At 40.2% G+C, this 6528-nt stretch overlaps 1 protein-coding gene across 1 annotated transcript in view; it reads left to right on the top strand.

Moving 5' to 3' along the window:
* CTNNA3 (catenin alpha 3) overlaps positions 1-6528 on the top strand; it is a gene marked incomplete at its 3' end in the record, with an annotated part of 1162049 nt that overhangs the window by 763 nt on the left and 1154758 nt on the right. The gene's annotated exons all lie outside the window — the stretch shown is intronic.

Raw genomic sequence — 6528 nt, 5'->3', positions numbered from 1 at the left:
AGAGCGGTCACAGTGGGGTCTGCGGGACTGTGAGCGGCTGCTCTCGGTTGCCCTGAGGCCAGAACTGGAAGGAATGAGTTCAGATGGAAATCAGGAAGAATTTAGGTTAGGCCTCAGGAAGCTCGGTAGCTGTAGAGCGGCGGTTCTCAACCTGGGGGTCGAACAACCCTTTCACAGGGGTCACCTAAATACATCCTGCATATCAGATATTTACATTATGATTCATAACAGTAGCAAAATTACAGTTATGAAGTAGCAACGAAAATAATTTAATGGTTGGGGGTCACCACAATATGAGGAACTGCATTAAAGGGTCGCGGCATTAGGAAGGTTGAGAACCACTGCTGTAGAGGTTTTGAGTCCCTGATAAGACACCATGAGGAGAGACTGTTGCAACGTCTCTGAAGATCCATGAGATCCAATGATTTGCTTATGTGGGAAAATTAGGATTTCAAATTATTAGTAGTTTTGGTTCTGGGTTGTGGCTAGCTTCTTTAGGCAGATGGAAAGGTCAACATATTGAGAATACTTGTACTTTGGAATATGAAGAATCAGCAGTCAAATTTGAATGGCACATTTGGATGCGCTATTAAAATGTTGTTACCCACGATAAAAACATTAACACAGTAGTAGCACAGGACACATTGGTTAAATGGGGAAACCCACAATATAAAGAGCATGGACACAGCTATTCCCATTTGTTACCTCCTGCATAGAGTCTGTCTGCCTTCTTATTTGAGTAACATATTGGACTTTTTATAGTAAAGCTTCCTTTAGTTTCATTATAATAGTAATATATATTCATTGTATGAGATGTAAAAGCACAGAAAAAATGATCTGTAATTTTATTGATGTATTTCCTTCTAGTCTTTTTTCTCTGCATGGCTTTAAAGTGAATTGCAATAATGCTGTAGATAAAATTTGGAACCATGCTTTTTCATTTAACCGTATGCCAAAAAATTTTCCAAATAATATCTATTCTACATAGATATTATCTTAGGTTGCTGTGTAACATTATTCCAAGTAAATAGATATAATTTTATTAATCATTGCCAAGCATCTACATGCTGTGTTAAATATCTTTGTGTGTGCGTATATTTATTTATTTTAAAAATAATTTCTTTAAGCTCTATTCTTAAGTGTGGACTTGAATTAGAGAGCATTAGCGTTGAAGACAAATGTTGTGATTTGTAAAGATTTTTTTTTAAGGCATTGTAAAATTCCTTGTCTACCAACTGAAATACTTATTGAGTGTCTCTGATATGCATTTTTGTGAGGCACAGGCACACAGATAGGAACACACTAAGTGTTTGGAAGGACAGAATCCCTTCTATTTACAAAATTTCAACTTATCACATTTCACAGATATCAATAAGGCTCTGTGTGTCAGAGTTGAAATCCTTCACCTTGTGTCTGAAACCAACAGATAGTATTATTATTACTATTATTATTTTTAAATATGCTTTAAAAAATTCATTTCAGAGAGGAAGGGAGAAGGATAGAGAGAGAGAGAAAGAAACATCAGTGATGAGAGCGGAACATTATCGATTGGCTGCCTTCTGTATGGCGCTCCCCCCCCCCCCCCCCCCGGGGGATTGAGTCTGCACCCCGGGCATGTGCCCTGACCTGGAACTGAACAGTGATCTCCTGGTTTATAGCTCAACGCTCGTTCACCGAGCCACACCAGCCGGGCCCAACAGATAGTATTGTTGACTAGCTATATTACTGTGGGCTTTAGAACAATAACATTTATAACTTTGTTAGAGCACCATGTATATATCATTCTGATTTATATGAATTTTATGGTCCAACTGTGACAAAGAAATAGCAGAATTAGGAAGGATACACACTTTATAATAAAAGTTTGGGGAAATTAGAAGTATTTGGAGAAAATCTGTAGGTAGCACAGTAGAAAGGAAGGAGAGGGTGCACACAAGAGCATGGCTAGAGTGGGAGTCATGGAAGATATGAAGCTTTAAGTTTGTCATTTAATGTGGGAGCAATGGTTATGGAAATAGAATATATCAAAGGGAAAACACTAAGGGATTGGTGATCAATATTTGATTTTTTGGAGATGGTGGCTGGTTCACAGAAATCGAAGTGGCGAGAGTAGAGAGATCAGTATTACTTGGTGGGAGGTGATTTGAGGAATAGGGTTGTGAATTCTTTTTTTTTTTCTCGTTAATAGTCATCTGAGGATGTTTTCTCCTTTAATTTTTTGAGAGAATGGAAGGGAGGGGAGGAGGGAGAGAGAAACATCAATGTAGGAGAGACACATTGATTGCCTCCCCCGTGCTGACTGGGGCCAGGGATTGAACCCAAGACCCTCAGTGCGTGAGCTGACACTCTAACCACTGAGCAACACAGGCCAGGGCTGGTTGTGAATTCTTAAAGAATATATTCTGCCTGTATTAATTTTTTTTTAAATTGTGGCGTTTTACTTTTCAGTGATACTTAGAGGTCATAGCTATGAAAGGATGGGTGTTCTCTTTTCTGTTTACTATGAATGTCTGTTTGCATGTTTTTATTTTTTTTTAATAGAAGAGATTCACATTTAAGAAGAGAAATTGGCAGCCCAATCTTGCCTGAAGAGAAACCATGTGCTTTCTAATGAAGACTTACAAATAGTGTTTATTTATGGATCATTGGCTCATGGGAATGTTAGTGTAGAGACTCAAAAAGCAGTTTTGTGTGGATACTGGGTTTTCAGTGACATGGTGCTGGGGAAGTGGAGCTCCTGAGATTAGCCAACTTGCAAATCTAATGGAAAGTGACAGATAACTGAGAATACAGAGTTAAAAAAGTGAACAGGACTATTAGCCGTTGCATCTGATTTTCACGTGCTTTCATTACTGTTTTTAACTACATATTGCTGCTTGGGACAGACATAGCCAGTAATCTGCTACCAACTGAATCACTAACTTCCAGGTTCTGAGGAGTGACTGAGTTCCTATGTACAGAATTATAAATTTAGATCAAATTTATTTGACACCCCTGGTCCCCCACCTCTTTTCCTGCCTTTTATGGTCCTAACCAATTAGTGATGCTTCAGGTCTCCCTTTCATGGGGAAATCGAGGCAGAAGGCAATGATTAGCGCAAAGCAAGGCCTTCAAGGAGTGGAACTTGAGCACCTTAGGCCCCACTTGATATTAGCACTTTTCCAAATGTGATCAGCATTTCCCAATCTAATTAATGGTCTGTGAAAGGGCATAAAGAGTTTGTACCAGGATGCGAGTCATCTATGCCCTAAGCCTTTGTAGCAAGGCTGTCTAGATGAGTGAAACAGTTATCAATTTACATTATAGTGCAAGCTCCGTATCTCATCGCAGATCTGTGCTTTGAGGAGCATTACTTCAATGACACCATATAGCATTTATCTCTTCTATTCTATTTGCATTATGAGATAGAGAATTGGGACGGAGGTGTAACGAGATAATAAGTGAATGACCAGGTCTCAGTGGATGAGGCTCCTGGAGGTGGTACCAATGCAGAGTGAGCCCGGTTAGCTCACGGAGAACCCACAGCATGACTGAGAGGCAGATTGCTGAGAGGGCCGCATGGACCTACCGTAGTGCTGGCTTTGGAACCCCTCTCTCGGTGTAGATGACTCGGACCAGACATTATCTTAGTGCTGGGGATCCATGCTAGGGAACCAAATAAAGCCCGACCTCACGGCGTGTCCTGTCCAGTGTGTGTGTTTGTGGGTGGGGATGAAGGGGGATTTCTCTGAGAGTCTCTAAAAGAGGTACCGGACTCTTACTTACTTGAGGGTCTGGAGCTCATAGGTCATGGGAAGTGGAGAATTAACTTGCTTTTTTGTTAGACTCAGTAGTTCCTCTCTTCCCAGTCTGGGACAACAAAGGACCAAATAATCTGTGACAAGCTTTGCCGATTGCCTAGACAATAGCTATGCATTCTGCTCTTCTTGTTAATGTACAGATTCTACTTTAGGCGAAGAAGGAAAATGCATACCGTTACACTTGTTGACCTGCATCTCCTGTCTCCTCTTCTCCCCCACGTTGGACAGTTACATTTATTTAGGACAGATTTCTAGCCATTTATGTAGATCTACCTTGTTCTTTTCAACTTCATAGTGTCTGTAGCATAATTTATTTAGTCCATTCTGTGTTAATGGATATGTTTGTTGTTTTCAGTATTTTTCGTTTTTCATGTTGCTATGCTGTAATGAATATCTTTGTTGATATCTCTTAATGCACTTTAATAAGTGTATCATTAGGATAAACTCATGGAAGTAGAATTTCTGGGGCAAAAGGAATGTTCATTTTAAAATTTAGTAAGTATTGACTGTAATTGGAAATGTCCAAGCTTAAATAGCATACATGATTAAACGTTTGAGAGCTATTGCCATGCATCTCTTCAAGAAGAGCGCATCCATTTATACCGCCACTAACAGTGTGTGCTGAGAGCATGTCCCTGACTCTTACAGCTCTGATCAAAATGCCCTCCCAGAATTCACCTTGTCAGTCCGACAGGTGAACAAACATCACCCAGGCTGTGTTTGGTTGGTGTAGTCTGGAGGAGGAAAGGTAGGCCAGGGCTGGCAGGGGTGTGAGCACATCTGTAGCATCTGCCACAAAGGGTATACAACAAAAGAAATCTCCCCCTTCCCTGACTCACCCTAAGTTCCCTGATCCTCTTCCCACATGGCAACTGCTAACAGTTTCTGGTATAAATTTAAAAAAAAATTAATGTATCAGTTCATATAAGTTTACTTCACTCTTCCTTATAGCTGCCATTTGGTTGAATCCATGCGGTTCTGGAATATTTTAATGTTTCTGTCTTGGTGAGAACTGACATTCCCCAGTGAGGTGATACAAAGTGTTAAAATATGAAATGCTTGTTTAACTCCCTCTCTCTCCTACCACGTGTCCTTCCTCTTCTTGGTCTCTGCTGGGGACCCCCTAGACCAGTGACGGCGAACCTTTTGAGCTTGGCCTGTCAGCATTTTGAGAAACCCTAACTTAACTCTGGTGCCGTGTCACATATAGAAATTTTTTGATATTTGCAACCATAGTAAAACAAAGACTTATATTTTTGATATTTATTTTATATATGTAAATGCCATGTAACAGAAAAATCAACCAAAAAAAAAGAGTTCGCGTGTCACCTCGGACACGCGTGTCATAGGTTCGCCATCACTGCCCTAGACTTTCCTAGACCCAGAAGCTAAAGTGTGAACATCTGGTACACAAGGGCCTTCCAAGTGGTGGTGAAGTGTTTTGAATATCTCCTCTACTGCTAAGCAAATGCCATCCAATTGGATTCTGTATACTAGTATTTCTTAACGCTTTTCCTGACCTTCTGGTCACAGGAATGAAAGAATATATGACAACTAATTAACCAGTCCCTAATTAATGCACATTTAGGTGGTTAGCTTTTTGTTACAATACTGCAATAGATACATCTTTGTACACATATTGAAATTCCTAAAAGCGGCATTGCTTAGTCTGAAAATTTGTGCATATGAACTTCCCTGGATATTGCCAGGGTCCCTTCCAGAGATTTTACCAATATACGCTCATATCAACTGTGTATGCGACAGCTCCCATTTCTTCCTCTTGTCAAAGGAGATTTCACAAAAGATTTAAAAAATGTTTTAGTGAAACCATTTGCAATGATATTGAGATGATATTGAGAAAAAGGGGGAAGAGAACAAAATTACATTAGTATGAATGGCTCTTCATGTAACTCTACCAAGATATCACAAGATCACTGCTCTCTTTTCTGATTAATTATATTTTAATGCTGTATTAAAATTTGCTGGGGATCAACATCAAATTTACTGGTCTTAAATTTTAGTAGCGACCTTTTTGATTTGTCAGTTCCCAATGCCATGATCACTCAAAGATGCAAACAATAATTCTGTGATAATACATACAAGTTTTTCGCTGCCCTGTAACACGGTGGCTCTCACACAGGGTACTTCGGCTCCCCAGGGGACATTGGGCTATATCAGGAAACACGTTTGGTTGTCACATGGGGAGGCTGCTGCTACTGGTATTTAGTGGGTAGAGGCCAGGGATGCTGCTAAACATCCCGCCACACACAGAACAGCCCCCCCACAACCGAGTTATCCAGCCTAAAATATAATTAGTGCCGAGAATGAGAAACCTTGCTGTAATAGAGTATCCCCGGAAATAGACATTGATCTAAACAGTTAAACATTCCTTCCCCATCTTTTCCCCTGTTTTGTTTATCAGCTTCTTCTCCAGATTGTTGACACAGCTCTTCCATTTTGAAGACAAGTCTCCTTTGTAGACAAGATGAGAAGCAAACTCAAGAAATTGTCATTTTGCTTTCTGTTAGTTGTCAGCATCCAGAAATCTGCCTGGGAGTGAAGGAGGGAAGTTGTATCTTTCTTGTCCTTGCTTCCTCAAAAGCAGTTTAAAAGCCTTTGTGTTGTGTTGAGTGTTTTTCACAAGTCTCTGCTCACCCTAGGTTACGTCCATCCACTCTTCCAACAGGTCAGTCAATACTGCACTCATGTGCTGCTCCTTGCCTTTACT

The sequence above is a fragment of the Myotis davidii genome, unplaced genomic scaffold, assembly GCF_000327345.1.
Source record: "Myotis davidii unplaced genomic scaffold, ASM32734v1 scaffold134, whole genome shotgun sequence".
In the NCBI taxonomy this organism is placed as follows: Eukaryota; Metazoa; Chordata; class Mammalia; order Chiroptera; family Vespertilionidae; genus Myotis; species Myotis davidii.
The sequence above is the reverse complement of the archived record's forward strand: the minus strand, read 5'-3'. Positions and strand labels throughout refer to the sequence as shown.